Source organism: Esox lucius, chromosome 2, assembly GCF_011004845.1.
Source record: "Esox lucius isolate fEsoLuc1 chromosome 2, fEsoLuc1.pri, whole genome shotgun sequence".
NCBI classification, from domain to species: Eukaryota; Metazoa; Chordata; class Actinopteri; order Esociformes; family Esocidae; genus Esox; species Esox lucius.
The window spans coordinates 8,517,594-8,540,426 of NC_047570.1; the positions used below are offsets into that span (position 1 = coordinate 8,517,594).

Genomic DNA, 22,833 nt, shown 5'->3' on the forward strand with positions numbered 1-22,833 from the left:
ACCAAAGCACTATTGATCGCACCTGGCTCCGGCAGACTCTCATCGGTGTCATTCAAACCCTCTCAATTTTTAATCACCAGCTCAACACCAGATCTAGTCCCTCCGCTGGGCCACATGTGATACATGCAAGCGCTCTCACACATGCACGCGCACACACACAGAACACTCGGTGTGAACAAAGTGACACTGTACGACCAGGCAGACAGAACACAACATCAGACAGACCGACTCATAAAGGACATCTCCACCGATGGCTTTTCTAAAGCCCAACCAAGCCTGCCTGGTCTGTCTGACCTTGCTGTGATATTCATTACATCATTAGGTTACCTCGTCATTAGGTTTTCATTATTAATGGAGGCTTTGGGGAGGGGGGCTGGGGGGGGCTTTATCAAATAGTATCTTTTGTTGAGCTCACATTGTGCAGGCAGCTCCCCTCGAGGACCAGTCTGTTATCTCCCTCCCTCCCTGCCTGCCTCCCTCCCTCCCTCCCTATAGTTCTATCTCTATATAGCTGTATCTATCTCTCTCTGTCTGTCACTCTCTCGGTCTCTAACTCACTCCCCTTTCTCGCTCTCTCGGCCAACCACGGTATCAGCCATTAGCCTGGTCAGCTCACTAGTCCAATCAGATGGTGTCTTGTGTTGACATGACAAGTCACTGAGGCATACAAAGAGTTTCCTCTAACAAACAGACACTAGGGTTTCTATGGTAGGTTACTATAAGCCACTAACAGCCGTTTTTTGCATCAGTACAATCGACGTACTACAAGTTCTGATTCATCCAAACACCCCTCCACTGAACCCGTAAACACTCTTATTGCTCTAGCTACAGCAACATGATCTCCGTTCTGTTCCAAGGAGTTTGAGGCGATATGTCGTTAGCTACGCGTCGGCCTGAGCCCCACTATAGATTGCCTTCAAAAAAGTTGTACTGGCCTTCGACCAATGAGCGTCGCCGGCCAGTTACAAATGGCAAATCACAAAACGCCAATTTCGATTGGCCCTCCTAGCTGCAGTCCCTGGCAAAGCTCCACTGCGTCCCTACGATAACATGGTGATATCCCTTTTGTGTTATTAGCTGCCCAGCCATTTGTTGTTACACCCATCCAGCATTGATGATTATGGCCTTAGATGGTCGACCTTCTGTCCGAAAAGACTAAAAATATCCATCCCTGTATTCTGGCTTGTGAATGTCCCCTCCATCTCCAGATCATCTAAACACCACTTGTCAATTACAGGAGGCTAATGCATCAGGAGAATCTCACTCAAGCGCTGGGAGGGGGAAAAAAGCGAAACAAACACCTCTTTGAGAAGGGCTCACACGCTAATATAACTTAAAACACACTGAGAGAGAGAGCATTATGCGCAAAATGGAAATCAAAAAAGAAAAACACAGTGTAATTTAAACTGGGGCAAGGTTGGAATGGATTTATCTTACAAATGATAATCTCTTTTTCGCTCTCTCTCTCTTTCTCTCTCGGCTCCTTTTGAGTAAGAAGACCACTGTAATATTATAATGGGTAGAGCAGACTTACAGAGATGGGTCTCGGCCTAGCCAAAAGGAGATCTATGTTTTGCGTTGAAAGGGTGAAAAGGTGACAGACACTGAAGCCTTGGTAATGGTTGTGGAAAGCCTTCTTGGAGGAACAGGGCAGCTAGAATGTCCAACAACACAAGGTGCATTTCTCCCAGCTAGTCCGCATTCCATCTCTAACATAACGCAGCTCCCCTGGCCTTTAAAAAAGGCCCAGTCTTATGCATCACTAGGCAATACACAGATTAAGAAATCACATTAACGTCCCTTTCATTAACATTTAAAAAATTAACAGAAAAAAAAGTATTCCCTAAAAAAACTGTGAGATAGATGTGTCAAGGTAAATAACATTCAAGGACGCTGAGCATTATTCTGAAGATAATGAAAGAAAAAAAAAAGAGAGGAATCTGGTCTAAACCTGTATATTTATCTTCAGTGGAGCTTGAGTTATAAAATAATGTGCAACATTTCAAGGCATAACAGATGCCTCAGAGAGACAATGGATGAACACAAACAAACACAAACACACACACACATAAACACACCAAGACCCAGTCATTCTGACGTTATCTTGTAAGACGTGTGTTTCCAAGCAGCTGCGTTGCTGAAAAGAGGTGTGCTGATGTATTCTAATCATTTTTTTAGCCTGGCTGATTATCACATCAAATGGGTTGTGACATGATTGGTTGTTTTAACCCGAGTACTGCTCGGTAGTACACAGTCAAACTGGGCTCCTTTAAGATCTCCAAGTACCCTCCCCACACTAGCAGAAACACACCATGCATGTGAAGGAAAGAGGGGGTTTGGAGTTTTTTTGTTTTGTGAACTTTTGAATACGGCTGTTTAAAATCAAATCTAATGGTGTTCATCACATGCTTGTTAACAGCAGGTTTAGGCTAACAGTGAAAGGCTCACTTACTGGCCCGTTAGAAAAAAAAGATGCTAATAACTTTAAACATAATGTAACAATAAAAAATTGCAAGACAGCAATGGGGAACTGACACCCCGCCCCCCCACGCCCCCAGCTGTCCTGCTCCATAGACCATCCTCTCCCCTCTGTCTTCCCTTTAAGAGAGCGGCACCAGCACTTGACTCGGAGGATTACCGAGCCACCGCGTCCCAATCCCTAGCACGAACTTCGGTCATCACATGACATAAGCCATCAGAATATCGGAGATGTTGTGCCGAGTTCCAGATTTGGATCTGTGTAGCGTTGACAGACTACATCATCCTTCTGGCTCCTGTTAAGCTCCCTCTGAAAAAGTGGTGTCTGCCGCACGGCATTACTGTCACGCATCTCAGAGACAGAGGAGTGCACTGCCCGGTGTATCCCCGTTACGCTTCCCCTCCAGGACACACACACACACACACACACACTGATCGATTTGGGCTGTGGCCCTAGAGAGAGGGTGTCACATGCGCTCCATCACAGAGCCCCTTTATTAGCCAAGGCGTGGGTCTTACCCTCACTGTCATCTTCAAATATGGCGAACACCTGCTCACAGGCGTGCAACACAATCACACGGAGCCTGCAAAGAATTAATTTCCAGTTTGGGTAATTGCAACAAAAATATGAAATCTGGAAGCGTCACATTCATTTCTCAGGCCCCGACTGAGAGTAATTTGAAACAGCTTCCCATCGACGGACTTTTCTGCGTTTCTTTTCTCTTTTCTTTTTTTTTCCTCCTGCGGAAGCTGCGCGGTTTCTTTTGTAACACCCAGACACGCGGACGGTTATCAACTTAAGAGGGACAACTGACAGAGATTCGCCTGCCTCGCCTCGTACCACTCCCGCTACCTCGCATTCCACATGTGAAAGATACAAGCGGCTCCCGTGCCAGCGTCTACGCCGCCAATAATATAAATTAGCAACGCAATAAGATTTGCAACGCTGCCACAATCCGCCCTGAATGCACAAGCAAATCAGTCGGCTTCTCTCAACCACCCATGCCAGTTTTGCTTTTTACTCTCATAATGGTCCCTCCAATCCGTCGAGCTCACGAACGCCGCTAAATAACGCGTGCCACTTTTTCACACGCCACTGTGCCCGTTGACATTCCTCATCACTAAACCCACGTAACCAGTGGCATCCACGGCACAGGCCTCCACGGCACAGGCCTCCACGGCACGTTCCGTAGACAGGAGCGAGAGCGTTTTCCTTCCTTGTGTGAACGTCCGCATGTCTGTGTGTTTGTCTGTCTGTCTGTCTGTGTGCGTGTGTGTGTGTGTGTGTGTGTGTCTGTGTGTGACTTCTGATCGAGATTGGTTTGAATGGTTAGGAGGGAACAGATGTCAGTGCATGTCGTCTGCCAGGAAGACTGAACAAAGCCAATCACATTCCCTTCCTGTCCAAATGCAGTAAAAGAGGGACCTAAAAAAATAACCCATGGTGTTAACTGTGAGCACGCCATCCCATCCCACTCTGTGCCGTGTACACAACCTCACACGCTGCCCTTGGATGCCCGGCACCCTGGAGGGACACGTCCATCTCATTCAGAATCAATTGCAAAAAACTACGAACGGTAGATTTGACGAACAGTAGAGGCGAGTTACAAAATGGCGTCTGAGTATTAACTACGCTACCACGTAGCTTAGTCATCCACGAGGTGGAATCTTAAGCCCTTTAACACTGGGACCTCAAACCGAACAGGCCCCTAATTCGCATATTTCAATTCAAATCTCGAAAGGATCTCCTGACATAAGTAGAACTTTGGGTCCGAGCTATGATTTTAACTGACAATCAGTGTTGAGTCATGTTTCACGTTTAGCATAATCTGGTTAGCAGGAGCGCAGTCGACGCGCACAAAGACATTCACGCTCGCAGTGGGTTTTTCGCTACGCTCGGATAGGACTGTACACCTAATTCGAGGGACAAACAAACGTCGCCATTGTTTTGGAAGAAAATGAGTCGTGCAGAAAAGCATATTCACCAAATCATAATTAGAAGGGGAGACTAAGGAGGACAACAAGAGAGTAACTCCACCAAGTTGTTTGACCTCTTACGTCACTTCTCCGACCCCAGGGGGAAAGACGAGCGCAAACAATACCGCCTACACGCACTAGGCAAACTGGGGATGCTGACGAATAGATAATCGGATGTCACTGACGATCGGTGTGAGAAAAGGGCGACCGGTACTATCATTCACGAGAACGGGACGGGTAAATGAAGCCATTCACGGAGGGACATGTGATTTTCATCTTATGGCGCTTGGAAAGGAAGCGTTTTACAGTGTCACACTGTTTTTTTTTAAAGCCCTTGACATCGTGACTTAAGGGGTTTTCTTTGGAGTCTTTGGAAACTTTTCCCCTCGGTCAGGTTTTTGAATGGTTATCGTGTTATTGATTATGACACCCCTCCTCTGCGGCGAATATGTGCTTCTACTGTCAACAGACTGCTTAATCTTATTCTATCAGACCACAGCTAGCGCATCAGAAAAACACCGGCGCTAACCACGTTAGCTTCTAACTTTAAATGGGTTTGTTTTAATTCTCTGTCCTCAGATACATCTACCTGCTCTACACGACCCCAGCGAGATATAGATGCTCTGAACAATGCGTGAGTGAGAGGTGGGAAAGTTAGGCAGAGAGAGGCAGAGACAAACAGACAGGAAGAGATGGGGAGAGAGATACAATTAAAACCAAGCATCACGGCAGCGGTATGAAGTACGGGGGGCAATATGGACTGTGCCCACTCTGTCTTTTTATCCTGTCTTTAAAGACCCAAGTGCTGGCCAGGGTCTTAGATGTATAGGAGTGACTGGTGGACCAGTCTAAGATGGATCAGAGGTAGAGGTGACGAATCAGAACCATATCAAAGGTTTGAAAAGTGCCATGTTGTCTGTTTCAGATCCAAAGGAGCATGTTTACGATGACACTCAGAGGAGAATGGACAGAAAAAAAACAGCCCATCACCAGATGCCTTGAAGTAACAGATTGCTTCAGAGCAGCCCCTTCAATGTTTTTTTCCCCCCCTTTTCTATTTGTGTGTCTGTGTGTGTGTGCGTGTGTTTTGTGGTGAGAACCACTATGGTTAACGGTGTACTCGTGCTGAGGGCGGAGCTAAACCGCAGAGTCATGTGACTGTCAGGGCGTGAGTGACAGAACTATGGAAATGTGGTGTGAAGAATCCGTTGACCTTTCCCCCGTCGGTTGCATTGTAAACCGCACTCCATTTCCCATAAGGCTTTAACAGGCTTGGAATGATGTGTAACCCCCCCCCCCCCACACGGGTTAAAGAGCAATCTGTAACCAATTAACCATTTGACTAGCAGATCCTGCAAAGCGTGAATGCGAGGAATGCAGTGGATTGGATCCGTCTTAAAGCAAGCACTGGGGAGCATCGCTGGTGGCAACAAGTGGCGAGGGGAGAGGGAGGGTTACCAGGGAAGGGCTAATGCTACGGTGAAACGAGGACCCTTTGCAACGACTCCTCAGAGCTACGGACGGGCCTTGGGGCACTGTCACAAATTCCCCTCCACCCACCAACAGGAGAGGGAGATGTATAAAGGGAGAGAGGAGAGGGAGGGGAGGGAGAGAGGAAGAGAGAGGAGACAGAGGAGTGTTTGAGGTAGGGTCCCTGCCCTCCATCCATCAGCGTATCTGCAGTGGGATCAGGCTTGGGTAATGAGCCGTGGGCCCCTTTACACGTGTTGACGCGCCGCAAAATAAGATCCATTTACCTGCGCCGCAGCCGCCGCCGGCTGGAGGGGAACGCGCGTTCCGCCCGCCGCCCCGCCCCCCAATCTCGGAGGTGAACCCACCCCTGGGAAAAGGCACAGGGAGCGGGCGTGAGCGAAGCTGTCTACTCAGCCTCTGGTCAGGCCATCAATCACTGGGCAGTGGGAGGGGCCTGGCGGACAGACAGGCAGGCAGACGGAAAGCGAGAAAACCAGGCAGGAAGACAGGAAGGCAGGAGGCGCACGCAACTGAGAAAGTGTCATATGATCTCAAGGCATCAATGACAGGAGGACAGCGAAGGTCCAGGAGGATGGAAAATGTTTTATCTGACTGAGGGGCAAGACTATCATCGAACGTGACCTCAACGAGTAGAACGTGATGGAACTCTTAAGGTCCCTGACATGGTTAGAAAACCTTGGCCAAGACGGTAATACAATTTACGCAACCATTCGTGATAAAAGGTCCATGTTTCTTTTTACGGGAAGGACTGATAACCGCAAAGATCGGACAAGCCACCGTTCCGAGTTGCATAATAAATTGTACCTAAACAAGGGATTTTCTCTTCGTTTTTGTCTTGTTGTCCACCGTCCAGCGATTTTTACAGCGGCCCCCGAGGCCTAATGGTGCCGTTAAAGGGGGAATTAGCTGGAGCAGAGAGAGGACTTTTTCACAAGTCTACAGCTGCACCAAAAAGCCTACAGCCCTGCGTCATACCGTAGCTACGCAGAAATCATGCATCGTAAAAAGACAACACCGATTCCACAAAGGGGTCCTCACGAAACAAAAGAGAGAGTGAAAAGAACAGAGAGAACGAGAGAGGGAGAGAAAAAGAGCAAGCTGTGCTCTTGGGCGAAAGAGAATGCGGACTAATAATGAGACATTTATTTTACCCACCAGCCCTCTGTGTGCAGCGCCTCGATGATACGCCTGTTTTCCTCCGGCCCCCATTATCAGTGCACTTGAACCCGGGATAACAATGAGTTCATAGAGATTGAGAAGTGCCGGGCCCTTAATTGTATGTATTTAGTCACGCAAACAGAGGCAATGGCCTGAGAATGGCTAGTTAGCCAATGACATCATTTAGCTTCGGCGTTGACTGCATGGAGCTACAGCAAAGCGAATGAGCACCGCTGTCACTTTAGGCCTTCTCCTCCACTGCTCTCCCTGTCCAGGGCTTTCCTCATGACCCTCTGACACCCTCGGACAAAATTCGGTCTCCCAAGCATTCTTCCATGAACCTTGCCGTCTTCACGGACCCCATCATCTCCTTTAAAGAGAAATTGGGGTCTGAAGAATACGCATGTGTCGTTTTCTTCGTTCCCTTTTTCCCCACGGCGTGTGTGTTTGTGCTCGCTTTGTCAATCAATGGTTGACGTTGGCGGCACAAAGCTGATGATCGCATCATGATGTTAGTGCGGCTGAGTCTCTCGGCGTAAAGAGGGAAGGGAGCGCGTTCTCGGGCAGGGATGTCAGCACTTGAAAAATCAATCGCCATCTGGGCTCGTTATAAGCAACAAGGGGTGGGGGGGTGGGGGGGGCTGGAGAGAAATAACCAAGAGCTCCCGTTTGGCCAGAAACAACAGACTAGACCCAACCTTCGACAGAAAAACTCCGCGGCAACATTCTGGGCCTATCAGCACCATTAAGGCAGCACTGTGCGAAAGCAGCTTGGCATTAGCGGAGCGCGAGGTCAGGGAAAGCAAACATGGATAAGAGTAAAGAAAGCACAGATTCATCTGCCCGGCCTCAGGTCACTGGGTTTCTTTCAGCAAGAAAAGCACATCTCTGTTTTATTCTTCGCCATTCCAATGACTGGCTTTGTGGTTGTAGCTACAGTTTGTACAAAATTCTCTTTCTTAACCTAAAAGTATACACACAAACACACACACACACACACACACACACACACACACATATATATATATATACATATATACACACATATATATATATATATATACACACACACACACACACACACACACACACATATATATATATATACGCACACACACACACACACACACACACACACACACACACACATATATATATATATATATACACACACACACACACACACACACATATATGTAAAAAGAAATGTCACTAAATCTTTTTTTACAGCACACACACACACCCAGCTTCGCATTTCGGCGGGGGCTGGGGGGGTGACATGATTTTTGCTGCAGTGTTGCCTCCTTTCAGTAGCACAGCTGTGTGAAAAATACCAGTTAGAAGGGGTGCTGAGGCAGCAAAAGCATTTAATACTCAACAAACAGTTATCTAAGCCCATGTCCAATAACCAGACACCACTGTAATGTGACCTACATACTAAGTGAATAAGAATTTTTACATCAGGGAGGGGGCGAACTGAACAGAGCTCATTCAGCTGACAGTAATTAAATAGCAAGTATTCCTTTTCACTGCCCTTTTGCCTCTTTCCCTGCTAACAAAGTATAATGCAACAGAACATATTGTGCCCTCTTAAGTATTCAACATTAGTTTTTTTTTTTTTTTAAAGGGGTGAGTTCTGCCTGATTTTATGAACAAGTGTGGGGGGGCTTCATGTTTTTCAAGGACGTGGGTTGGCTTCTAACACTGTTTCCTTCTTCCATGTACTGCCTAAGCCCGAGTGGCTGCGGGGAGGCGAGGGGAGGCGTGGGGAGGCAAGGGGAGACGAGGGGAGGCGAGGGGAGGCGTGGGGAGCTAAAGCCAGCGTGTTACATAGGAAGTCCATCGCATGCGTCATATAGAGTAAATCACATAACGTATGGATTCAGACAGACCTCCAAGCAACCGTTCTCTTCACACACACACACAAACACACATACATACGGTGCTACATCCACAAACTTCTGCCTGTCTGTCTGTCCGCTTGCCTGCCTGCCTGCCTGGCTCGCCTGAAGATGAATGTGAGAGCAAAACCCCAGCCAAGCGTTCTCTCAGATCAGGTAGGCCCATTCCAGACAAACCGCAGAAGGATGATGAAAGAGGGGGGCGCGGGCGAAACAGGCAATCCGCCGGGCCGCCAGCACAAAGCAGGTGTCCGTATTAATGCACCATCGCGCACTTGGAACCCTCCACCTAGGAGCAGGAGGAGGAGAAGGGTGGGGGGGGGGTATGGGGGGGGGGTCGAGGAGGGGGGAGCGCGAGCACTGAGAAAGTCAGCAAGAGAAAAAGTTTCCACCAGTCAGGACGAGGGGAAGACAAGGCTACGGCACGACTGACAGCATCACATTGCAACCAGTTGGGTTGTCTCCTTCGCCGTTCCTCGAATTCCCCCCAAAGCATCCGGGACAACTGTTCGCTTGATCAGCCTGAACTGGCATTATTTCTCCTTCCCTTCAAACAGACCAACTCCTAGCCCCTTCCCATTCCCTACGAAGTTAGGAAAATCAAACCGAGATCGGGAACACTTTAAAGAGCAGCCGTGAACGCTGAACGCCGAACCAGGGGATTGAAGACAGCTATCCATTCAGTAAGTAGTGTAGAATTCCCCCCTGTAGAGAAACTTGCAGTATATATAAATAACTGCTGATGAGTCACCCTGACAGTAGCAGTCCTCAATCTTGAAACAGGATTTTGTTTTCATAAAACAACAACGGCAAAAGGCAGAGAAAGAGGGGGAGAGAAGAAAGAGAGAGAAAAAGAGTGCAGATCAATTACCACACCTCAGGGGTGTCTTAATTGAATTTTCCTTCACAGCTGTCACATATTCCTCCGGTTCTAGGTGTCTACTGCATTTGCATAAATGTGCCACCAATTTGAAGCCAAAAAAAGAGGTCGAAAGGCACCCAGAAAACAAAACAACAAAAAAATATCCGACCAGACAAAAAGAAGAACAGTTGTCGCCGAAACAGGGCTTAGGTTGATTCTGGGAGTAAACCTTGGTTGTCATTGAGAACTACATCCGAAATAAAGATGTTTCTATCCACACAGAACCCCCACTGTGTGGTTTGGGGGAAAAAACACACAGATAAAACAAGGTTAAAGAATCCAAATGTGTGATTTAACATGTTCACTCATCACTGTTAATTCCTTTCCTGATGCTCCCTAGCTGCCTCTGGTTGCTGTTCTTTTTCAGTGTAGAGATGTCTGAATGTCCCGGGTGTCTAACTCGCATCAGGTTGCCTGTCCCATGAGACGTTTTGTCTTTTTACAAGCTCTGTTTCATCACAACGCTGCTATTTTTAGGCCCCCACATTTTAAATCTGGTCACAGAAATCAGCCTCCATTCAGGAGACGGCCTTTGTAGAACTTAAATACACCCCAATGTGCCCTTCAACAAAGACCTCTCCCCTGCCCTCTCCTTTAAATTCTTTACGTTTCAGATTGTTAGTTGGGTCCGTGGGTGGGTTCTCCTTTTTTTGGGGCATTAGACCGGCTAGCCATTGAACGCCACAGTGACTATAAAAATTAATCAGGATTAAAATGACCTCACGCAAAATTAAAGTTCTTAAAGTACACAATGGGGGCTGTATCTTTTTTGACACATTCGTCAGGCCTTGGGAACCGGATTGTTTCCTGACAAAGTGTCCCTGACCTGACAATGAGCACCTTTCAGCTCCACACTGGCACTGCCTTCAGAGCTGCGGAGGCAGGCGTATTTCACATATCAATCCAAGAGGAACGAAACACCCTCGCCGGGTGAAAGTGGCCCTTCAGGAACATGAACAGATCAAAATGGAGGAAATGCTAGTACCCTCTTATTGGGTCCATTCAGCTGTATTTAACCAGATGAGGGGAGTAAGAAAGTGAGAAAGAGAGTCCTCATTCTTAATTGTATTTCCATTCCCATTGCTGTTGGAGGGAACGGGGTACAACAAACAGAACCAAAAGCAACCTCGTTCTCAGGTCATTTGTACTGTGACCTATTTCTTTGGTTATTTCTTTAGGTGCACTCTGGGATGTTACGAACGCCAAATTCACATGAGATGCAATGCTTCAAATTCTTGTTGTTTCTCTCTCTATGGGGTTTCAGTGGGTGAGGTTTCCAGGGTATCTATATTAGCACCTTGCGACAACCACTGATGTAAAACGGCCTTTATAAAATACATCTCATAGATTTGATTGAATTGGATTGGTAACACACAATTTAGATATCATTACAAGTAAGTTCATGGTAGTTCGTTACACATCACAGATAGTGTAGTACACATCCAGACAAATGTACAACACGGTGGAGCACTTACAGCAGGGACCTATTTGGGCTCGCGTTGACATGACATTGAACAAAAGAAACGGCGCATCCAAGGCGCATCCTGAAGTGCATCCAAGCTATACAGAGAGTATTCTAACGCGTAGATTACACAACCACGGCCTGGAGAACAGTCTCCGCAGAAAGTGCGTCCGTACATGGCATGCTTTGTGTGCATGTACGTGCACTTTCTTTACACAGCCAGAGCAGTCAGTTTGTAATGAGCACACGGCGTGCGCAGAAGGCCTCCCTAGCCACCCACTGAGGCGACCAGTCGCACCACTGTCGCTAATCATGCTGAAAATGAATTGCGTGTCAGTGTTGGCAATTCAAAATTGCATTTGACCACCTCAGCCTAGATTTAAGATACACATATAAATATAGTATTTCTGGACAGGTGGATTAATGGCCCTCCTTAAAGGCCTTCTTTATAGGCCACTGGCTGCGTGTCTAAGCAATGTTACTCCAACCACCCCAGCCCCCACCCCAGCCCCCACCCCAACCCCGAATAAAAATCATTTCATCCGAGGCTGAATTCATTACGGCACAGGAGAAGAGGAACACCAGGGGTGTCGGAGGGCGGGGCCGGACGCCTGCGGTGGCCAGCAGAGAAACTTCGACCTGGGAGAGGCCTCTCCCTAGCCCAATATCAGGTTGCCTTCCACCCCCCGAGCGCGGGTGTGAACACGCACAAGCGTTCGCGCCCCCGACGCGTGTAAATTGGCGTAATCGTGTGAACGTCGGGATTTCTGTAAGTATGTAGAAGTATGAAATTGCATTAGTAGCCGCCGCCCGTGTGGAGGGCTCAGCGTGAGCGAGTGGCATTTTCAAATGGGGACGCTCTGAATTTGTAGAATTGGGGACATTGCTGCCTTGGACAGGGCCATGACACAGTCTTATGTTAAACCTAATTAGATCAAGATAATAGCTTGAGGGCCTCAGTGACACGCGGTCGGCCCGCGGATCTGAACTTTGCCGCAGTTTCGGGCTGCTCACATACTACGCCGGTTCGTCCCGTAGGTTGCAGAGAAGCACATCCGGGCCGAACGTTACCGCGGTTGGACGCGTTTTTGACATTTAATGTTAACTGACTTGAGTGGATCTAGCGGTGATCTCGTCCTTTAACCATTGTTGCTGGTTTGGGGATTTCCCAGTATCAGCTTCCATGACATACGAGATTCAGTGAGCACTCTGAAAACCTTGAGGGGAGACTGGCTCATTTTGACTATTCAGTCTCCTCTGAAGCCACAGCATCACTTCGGAGAGGACATCCGGTCGGCCCAGACAGGCGATTTCCTAACCGTTATTCAGTTCAGCGTTGCACACGTTCCTTTTCTTCTTTTTGTCGCTTTTTCCACAGCACCCATTCCTTGGGTGGGAAAAGTTTCCCCTCCGTGTCGTCTGGGTCCTGAATTGTCGACGACGCCTGGCGACGTCTATCTTTTTCAAACACCTGGAGGGCATCTTTTAAATGGGGGAATTTGGTCATTATGTGACATTAACCTCATTAGAAAACACTCTTTAGCTGCCCGGAGATTAAGTTGATTTACAGCTGCCATTTCCACCACTGCTCTCGATCAATTGTTAAACTATCCTTTTTATGACCCAGACTCTGCTCCGCTCCTTTTCTTTCGCTCTCCCACTCCTTGTCTTAATGCCAGGTATGTATTCCCATAAAAGGAGAGGGGGAGGGGGCAACGTCTTTATGCCACTGTGGTCTAATGTGAAAAATCCTCTCCATAAGTGAGCCTCTCCCAGGCACTCACAATAAAGGAATATGATCTGGCTGAGGCAGGCGCGCAGCGCGGTAAATCCATCCGCTCCGTTTGTGTGGCTAAATGTCAGCGCTCTGCCTCTCCGCTCCTGACAGCTCAGGTTTATGTGGACGTTTAAGCGCAACACGCACGCTGTATTTCTTTGATAAATCAATAAGCCCGTCGTTTTCGGTGGCCCTCCGTCTGGAGGAATTGATCCGCGCAGGTGGGTGATACCGACGGATGGAGTGCCAACCCCCACGCCCCCCACCACCCCCACGCCCCCCATCCCCCCCTCGATCAACCACCTCCCTCACTCCATCCCTCCACTGCACTTTTGACACATTAATAAAATATGTGGCCTTTTTGTTTCAGTCTGCCAGTGTTGGTCCTGAGGAATATGACGCGGGTCACATGGCAGCGTCGAGGGGGAGCCAGGAGCTGGAATTCGGGTGGCGGCCGCCATCACTCACTGGCGCCCCACAAAATCCCGCAGAACTTTCTTGAAATGCATTTATTAGAGTGACTGAGTCTGTTCTAAAGAATGGCATTACAAAATAATGTGACCGCTGAATTATTTAACTACTTTTTTTTTGCCATAATGCTTCACTTTATAACCGCGCAGCTACATCCACAGCAGTCGCGCGCGCGTGCACACACACACACACACACACACACACACACACAGGCATCTGCCCACACGTGTCTGAATAATAGCACATCCATTTAGCGTCATCGTCCAAATTTAGAACGAGGACGGGGTGATGGAAGGGGCGGGGCTAACTCCATCACACCACTATATTTAGGTGTCCATCACAAACCACCCGAACTTTAATAAAAAAGTCATTATAAATCAGCATTCTGGGCACCATGTTTTCCTCACCATCAACAGACCGGCGCTACATCTTCACCCCACACCCCCTCAACATATTCTGTGGCGGGATTCCACATAGCTGCTAGGTGAGCTAACCTTAGACTGATGTGCCAGGAGACCCAACCACCTCCAGAGTGTCTACTTCTGCTCTGCCAAAAACCCCGGGAACGTCTCTCCTGGCTGGGCAACTTTGGTCCTGGCTGCCGCCTGCCATCAGCTCAGAGCTGTTCCCACACAGACAGATACTCTGGTTAGATCCTCCGGTGCTTAATCAGAGAGGGAGTGTTAGCCAGCTTGGACTTTAAGAGACTGACCCACCTCTGCCATAACCGAACATTTATGGGATTAAAGGGGAATTAGAATTGATATGGCCTCCCGTCTGGATAGGTAGACGACGCAAGCGGAAAGGCGGCCACGACAACTGTCGCCCCATCGTTATCGTCTTCGTCATCGGTGCGATGATCATCATCATCACATCACACAGATTGCATCACGGGAATAACAGAAGGGTGCTTAAATGATGGGATGTCCTCCACATGAGCAGCAACCCCCCCCCCCCTCCCTCCCTGCGCTCGCTGTGTCCCTCCATGGCTCACTCTCTCTTTCCACCACTTCCCCCTCCCTTGTCCTGTCCCTACCTCTCCCTAACCCTTATCTGTAAACCCCTGACTCAGTCCAGCAGACGGTGACGCTCTGCATCGCTCTGCTCTGGTCTCCTCTGGGCCCGGTGAGGAAACTGCTGAGCTCACCGCCAAACCCCACCACCAAATGTCTTCCGTCTCCTCCGCTCTCACGCCCTCCTCCCCCACCCGTGAAGGGTTTCCCCCTATTAAGCAGGACAGCAGACGGGGGAGGAGCTAGAGGAGGAAAAGGTGAGTCTACCGTATTAACCCTAATATAAGCCCGCCTTTGATTCTCCGACTGACCGATCCAGTTGGGAGGACATTAAAAAAAGGTCTTTTTTCCATTGACACCTTCCATGCTTGGTCCGTATAAAGTGCTGATGGGAACACTCGCTTTCTTTCACATACTTCATGCAAAAAGCATTCATCACTTGGAGTGCCCATCAAAGTCGGTACATAACATTCAGACAGTTATTTATTCACAACCAACTGTACAAGCCTTTTCTCCAGGCATTTAATCAGACATCGGTAAACACGACACTGACTCAGAAAGGCTGTTTTCTTCAAGTCTGTTTATCAGTTACACTCTCCTTATTTATTTGTGCTTTACTTAACAAAGACCTCCCACCAAAAAAAGAACAACAGCGTTAAAAGTCAGCAGAGTTTTTGATCTTGACAGGTCTGAATTACCGCAGCTATCATAACTACAAAAGGATGGATGCGTTTTACGGTCAGAAGTATATACAAACCAGTCCATGTTGAGATGTACTCAATTCTGGCCCACATTGTTTGGTTTCCAAATGGTTTGATTTTCTCTGCTTGGAACCAAATACTCGAGACATGATGGAAAAAAAAGAAATAAACTACGACTCAATACAAGTTACCCTTAATGGAGTAGGAAGGATTCTGGACCATGGCTTTTAAGGGGGGGGGGGGGGGTTGGGTTTTGATGTAAAGTGTTGACAGCTGTGCTCGGCACTGAGGTTGTGGGGGTCGGAGTGCGGTTTGACTCCAGGGTCAGGTGCCCCCCCATCCTCAGCTGCCCCCTTGCTAAATGGGACCTGGATGTAATATTGTTCCAGTCATCACGGCCATCTGATGTCAATTTCACACAGAGGTGGGACCCTCCACAAGCCGGTCCGTACAACCAACCACACTGGTAATAAACAAAACTGAGACCAGAACACACACAAGCTCACACTATGCTCTCCTTCTCTCTCTCAGTGTCTCTCTGTCCGCTTTCACGTCCTCTCCCTCTGTTAGAATGACTCTCAGGCTCTCTCTCTCTCTCTCCCCCTCCACACACACACAAGGATAAGTTATGAGGAGATGGATGCCCGTGTTTTGTGAGACCACCTGTTCATTCTGGATACGAGTCTGAGAGCCCAGTAAGGGTTAACACTCTTTGGGGGGGGGGGGGGGGGGGTGTTGGCACCCAAGTCCAAAACGTGCCCTACGAGTGACAGGCTCGGTGGGACTGGAGCCCACTCCTGGACCGCCAAATCCTCTGCCCGCTCCGCAAGGAGTCAACATGCTGCCCCTTCATCACAACCCCCACGCCCGCTCGACTCTCCCCAGCCTCATCCCTTCCAGGGCGTTGTTCTCCCCATGAATGAACCCTGCACGAACCTGTCTCCGTTTTAAAGAAATCCATTCTTTAATTCAAATTTTTGTTCTAGTAAATACACAAGCAAATATGAAATATTTTATGCATACTAGAATATTTTGAACGCACTCTCTCCTCCGGTTGGGAGAATGAATATTAAGTGGGGGCTCTCTGGAAGCGCCCTGTAAACAATGTTCATCCAAAATGATCAACCACTGCTGTGTGTCTGAATCTCACATGTAACTCAGTGCTCTGATCGAACGAAAAAAACCACCAGTTGGAGGCAGGGAGGTGGTGTCGTGTTACCTGCAGCACGGGAGGGCTCGAACGTGTCCGAATTACCTCACACACCGTCGCCCTGCCACCCCGTCGCCAAACCTAAGACACGGTGCCGAAGACAGGAAATGCTGCTCACTAAAAACCTCTAATATCTCCTGAGAGAAAACGGCAATGTTGCCTCTCGACGGAGGAAAAAAAAGGGACAAATATTTTAAGAGGCTACGAATTTTGTGGCACTGAATGGGATGTTGGTACACGTTTTACTAAAGGAAATATAATGGCAGACTATTATTAGATCACATTAATCATGACTGTGCCAAAGGCACTGACAGCAATACTGAAAAGGATTGAAAACGTTGGTAATGGATATAAATTACCCATTGTGTGATAAAAGGATTTTTTCAGTAAGAAGGTAGGTATAAAACAGAGAGCCACTGAATGCGTGCTGTGTTCAACGTGGAATAATGCAGGTTATCGTAGCGGGATTAAAACGTTAAGGGAATCAGATAGTGACAAGGGGTTGGGGGGGGGGGGGGGGCTTAACTTAAAGGAGCCATAATAGCAGGAGAATTAAAAGCGAGTTATAAGCCTCCCTGCCACTGAGAAAAGAGTGGCCGGGAAGGAGAGTTGTTTTGACCGAGGTCTGTCAGTCGGCACGGCGATAATGAGTCACATCTCTCTTAGGCGGTTATTTATTGCCAACTTGGCTCGCAAACAAAAGATCAATAATTTTGAGCAAATCTAATGTTGTCCCCAGCGCTAATGTGGTCGTCCATCACATCTGCCATCTTTACGCGCGAGATGGACTGAATTTGTGCTTATTTGAGATCAAATGCAATTACGGCGTATAGCTTTAATAACGGCTGAGCCCCCAACACCCCCCACCACCCCCCCCCCCGCCCCCATGAGCATGTGTGGGCCGTTGATCATGTGTATGCATAACACTCGTGAGATGTGCCACACGTGTGTAAATGATAATATATGTATTTATATGGGATGCCTTCTGCCCGTTTCTCCGCATCAATCTTCATTTTATTTCGGCGGCCCTACGTTTTGAAAAATGAAGTGTGTCAACAGTCCGTTCCCCGGTAGACAGCGAGCACACAGACATCCCTCACACAAATGCACACATAGCAGCACGGTCCGCCCCCCACCGAGACAACAGGGACATGGAAGATCTCCCTCTCACCAAGCCCTGGGTGAACCGGATTAAGTCCACCTGGGCTCTGTCTGCCTGCCTGCCTGCCTGTCTGTCTGCATGTCTGTCTGTCTGTCTGCCCATCAGAGTAAGGCACTTGCTGCGGTGAATGACAGACAGAGGTCATCTGTCACGGACGACCCCACGCGCCAAGGTGTTGCAACCCTGCAGCAGGCGCACCCTCCGGAGAACGGCAGGAACGTGCAGGTGGACTAATAAACCTGGACATAAGGTGCAGGGAGAGGCTCGGTGGAGCCTCAAAGCAGCCCCCTTCACACGAGATCCATCTCCCACCGTCGCGGGCCCAGGGAACCAACCTGACAGGCTGCACCACGATCCAAACGGAAGCCATTTCAACTGGCGTAGTCCCGGAAAATACATCAATGGAAATAGCTAGGTGTTGTTGGCAAGATAAATGGGGAATATAAGACTGTCTGTTGGGTCCAATTTCCCAATCTCACCTCCATGTGGTATGACAGAAAGACAGTATGCATGGTTCCTCACCTAAAGTGTTTTCTTTCGATCTTCTAATTGTCATCCGTAGATCACTGGAAATGCAAATAATAGATGGAGAGAGAGAGAGAGAGACAGAGAGAAAGGGAGAGACAGTGAGAGAGACAGCGAGAGAGAGACAGTGTTGATGTCACACCAACAGACTTGTCTCCAGGAGAAGCGTCATGAATATAGCACAAACAGGAAGTCATTAGCACCACAGATAAAAACAGAGCAGGATCCCAGTTCAATACAATCAAGTACATCCTGTCTATCGCATTATAAGAAAACATCAGGAGAGCATACGACTTCAGAAACGTGGGCATGCAACATCTCAGGGATTCAGCGGTTAGTTAGTAAATAGTAAAGAGAGGCTGAACAACAAACGAGCCAATCTATGAATATACAATAATGGATAAATAGGCTGGCCTTCAGCCTATTACAGACACAGCACCCAAAGCTCCCTCACATGGCAGTGAGCTTCTGAGTTTTGCCAGGGGATTTTCATGGAACTAAAGAGTATGTCAAAGATCCCTGCAACGTTAAGATGTCTCCCCTAAACTCCACTGTCATGTTTCCTTCTTTTCCCTTTCTTCCCGTCTCAGACACGACTTGGGTTAGAGGAAAGAAGTTCTCCCAGAGCGTTTTAAGATGTCATTTTTATACATACATATCAAAGCTCTGGAAAGACAGATTTTTTCGTATGCCTTTCTGCTCTAGTACAATGTGGCTTTGAACTGAGTAGGGACTAAAAGACAATCTCAACGCAATCCACATCCTTGAGCCGACTGGCAATACATCATTTGTATTGATGCAATATTAAATTTCAATATCGCATGTCAAAAGGTACAAAATGATAGAACATAGCCTAACTAAATGAATTATTAAAGGGTTATGCTGGCTGTGCTATCGGCTTCTCTTACAATCAACCACGTCTGAAAGTACAGTTAGATACTGGCAGCCTTTCAAAGCTTCTTTTGTTCCTACCTTCTAGTTTTCTTTGTTATGTCTTAAGTTTTGGATTGCCGTAATGAATCTGGATTTGTGTCAGCGAAAAACTTCTGAAAATCTTAAACCACATGAACAGCACCAACAATAACAACACCGGTTATTGGTCCTGCTAAATGCCAATCTGATTCCAAAGTACTACATTGTAGAGCAGGACTGATATAATGAACATTTTGGACTGCTATGACTTGTGTTTTCTTTATAATCCATTCTGTCCCAGCAGGTTAATCTCTCTATTTCCCCTGGTAAACCCATGAAACCATTTTTAGATTTGCCCATATCACAGACTCTGTACTAGGCCAGATCTGTATCAGAAGTTCATTCGTTCACACGTGACCTGGAACTGTTCAGAACTTCTAAAGACAGCCAGAGAGGAAGGACGGCCTGAACCTTTTCTGATCCTTACGCTTGAATAGTTGGAACTGAATAAAAGATAAAGAAGTGTTCTGGATAGCAACGTGGCCAATGACAACACTACTGTCAGACTCACATCCAGAGACACTCCGTGATTATAGCCCCAGTGCTAGGATATCATCGTGTCTGATGAACTGAAGGGGAGAGGATAGTCTTACCGACAACACATTTGCGTCTCGCCATATTGACTTGCTAAATGACACGATAAAGGACCGCCGTGCTTGTTGCCGTGTTTAGATTGAGACGTATTTCTCGTTTGTGCGTGCACCTGTACATGCGTGTGTTGGGGGAGGGGGGGGGGGCGGGGGGGGTTTTTCGACTGTGATGTCGTAACCCCTGGAGGTCTTAATTGGAGGGTCCAGATTGTTGGACTGGGGAGCCTGCAGAAGAAACGGGCACCATTACGGTCCGGATCGCATGTTACCAAACAGAATCCGTGCATGTTAGCGTCCAAAATTCAATTTGAGCTCTTTGTCTGCCTGGTGCCTTGTCTTAACGATGGTCTCTCTTTTTTTTTGTGTTGAACAACAGAACACAGAGGAGTCGTTAGGACCCTCTCTTCATTACTTCAAAAAACCAATCATTAGACACCAGAGTATATACGTAATTAGAAAATCACTTCCTTTGCAATCCTGGCTAAGTAGTTTACATACTGTAATTACAGGGACAAAATCAATTTTTAATCATTTCACTGATTGGGCTCATCAGCTCAGTCGGAACATTGTATCCTGCTTGTTGTGCGAAAGCAACATCTGGGCTAAAACAATTACCCTTTTGTGTTCCAAAACTATTCAGAAAGAGGCTTTCTGGTGCGCCCAATGACTGCTATGTAGCCCGTCTCCAGCCATCTCTCGTCGCCCTTGACTCGGCGTGCGGAGGATCGCATTTAAAGCCTTATAAATCAATACGCTATATTAAAGCTGCACTCGAGGGGGGATAAAAGCACAGCATATTGCTTTTTAAACACTTTTTTTTCTCCATGTTGTTGTTTTCGTCGGCAGCGGTTGCGTTCATGCCGTCGCCTTCAACTCGATATGTAAAGAGAGGAACAGATTTTGTTTGCCCTGAAGAAATATCACCTTGCTCCACGTGTGTTACATTCAGTTACAAATGCGATTATGCATTTCTTTATTTTTAAGACTCAAAGGAAATCTCAGAAAATGATGCACGGTTGTTTCATGGGGTAAGCAAAACAATGGGGCCAGAGTAGTAAAACAGCGGACATATCAAACTTCAAACATATGTCTCCCTGATATGTTTCACCCTTCAGTGACTAATACAATGCTTTGTATTCCTGTCTGTAAGACACAGGATCGATCCACATTAGTCTGAACTCTCCCTCGCTCCCTTGAAAAGTGAGGAAATCAGATTTAAAAAAAAAAAAAAAGAAAGAAAAATCAGTTAATGCATTGATCACGCTCGGTGTATGCAAATCTCATTTGCCTCTATTTTTTTACCGATCAATAGGGTTAATTAACAGATTCGTTTTAACTGCACTTTGGAATCCTGTTAGAGCCGTCATCCTCAGAAATCATCCCACCGCCCCTCGGTATCCATGGAAATGAACGGCGCTTAAGAGGGGTCATAAATCAGAAAATCCGATTCGACCATGAGCGCAAGCGTAACAGTAAAAAGTGAAAGCAAAGACAGCTCATAGGTAGAACACAGGTTAGATTACAGCGGGGCTACATTTTCAAAAGTTGAAAGCGGAGAGACTTTTCCCTTTCAAGGCGGGGCTTTCCAAAAACGTTGGGGTGGATAGGTTAGTTCCAAGGGCCTCCACGGCCGTTACGGTCAGAGAAAAGCGTCCACCCTCAGCGAACTGGCACCAGATAAGGACAGGGACCAACCACAGCAGACCAGGAACCAACAGCAGCAGTGGTACACGAGATAACTAATGGACGCTTTTTCAAATTCTTATTATTCCCAAAATGCTCTTTTGTGATTTGCTTTGATGGGGGTGGGGGGTTGTGGGGGAGCGCTGGGAAGATCAGCCCAGGAAGGAGGGGTGGGGGGTGGGGGGGGGGTTGCTCATTTGGAGAGCTTTTCCAATTATACAATTAGTCAGGAATGTAGGGCAGCAGCCTCCGTGTTCCGATCTCTCCGACCCTGGAAAGCAAGAGCCTGTTTCTTCCTCGCTGGTCGTGTACAATAAAAGAAAAAAAAAATAGCACATATCGGAGGCCCGGGCACTGTTTAAAGTCCGGGTGGACGCTGGGTAGGCGCATCGCAAAGGAGCAAAATGAACAAACGATGACCTTATTCGTGCCGATTGCGTGCTGAACGACAAATGCAACACACTCTATGCTAATAGACGAAGTCAGGGGGTCAGGATATTCTGTTTAAGTACCGCTCTTTGAGTTGAAGGGCTTTTTGTGGGATTTTTTTCTGGTACAGTGTGGTGTGGGCTGATTGGGTGGCTTGGGCAAAGGACACCAACGAGTCCTAATTAAGGATGTGATTCTTTCTTTGTATCATTTCTTTTTTTTATTTGATTTTGCTTTAGGTTGAAGAGACCACATTTTTATAAATTCTTTCTTTTGATTGTCCTCATCCTGGTATTAAGTGTACTAGTTTAATATAATAATGAAAATAACAACAAATTGCCATCTGTTTCCCTGTGGATTTTCTGTAATCGCTTTTTACTGATTACACCGACGACTACATGAACCTCTTCAATAATTATCCTGCAATGAAAAATGCTAAATAATTATTATCATTATAACTTCACCAAGACTGTCGCTCCTTCAACTAATTCTGTCAAAACTGTCAGAGACAAAATGTGTCTCTTGGATGCCAATCAATTCGTATTTCGAACAGCAGGATAGATTCTCCCAACAGTGAAAGGCTCAGCTAACTGAATCCATCCAAAGGCCACGGTGAAAAAAGTCCCCTTAGACATCAGCTAGCCCATAAGCTATCCTCTGTCCTGTCTTTTGAGGTACACCCAAATGATTCTAACGGAATCTGCATTCCTCTTTCACATACAGTTTATGGAATGGCGTTGGCGTTGGCACAGACAGTGGCTGACATGAGAACTATGACATGTATTCAAGGAATCTTTCTGCGGAGTTAGTCCGTGCTATTGCAACGGACCAGATATGGTTTGGTGAAAGCCCGAAGGTTCACCGTTTCATTATGTGCGCGCATATGTGCCTGGTGTGAGAATTACTGT

The 22,833-nt window shown here is 47.3% G+C and overlaps 1 protein-coding gene across 6 annotated transcripts in view; it reads right to left on the bottom strand.

Annotated features, from left to right (window-relative positions):
* The window catches only part of LOC105022733 (zinc finger protein 536), a 139,639-nt gene that overhangs the window by 97,136 nt on the left and 19,670 nt on the right, over positions 1–22,833 (bottom strand). Inside the window, exon 3 of one of the 6 annotated variants that reach the window (XM_034296995.1) lies at positions 18,249–18,292. The exons of 3 other annotated variants lie outside the window; for them this stretch is intronic. The gene's annotated coding sequence lies outside the window, so the exon portion shown is untranslated. Of the gene's footprint in view, positions 1–14,134; positions 14,313–14,356; positions 14,417–18,248; positions 18,293–22,833 lie in introns of those variants that run through there. 2 more of the 6 variants (XM_034297000.1, XM_034296998.1) reach the window with 2 other exon arrangements.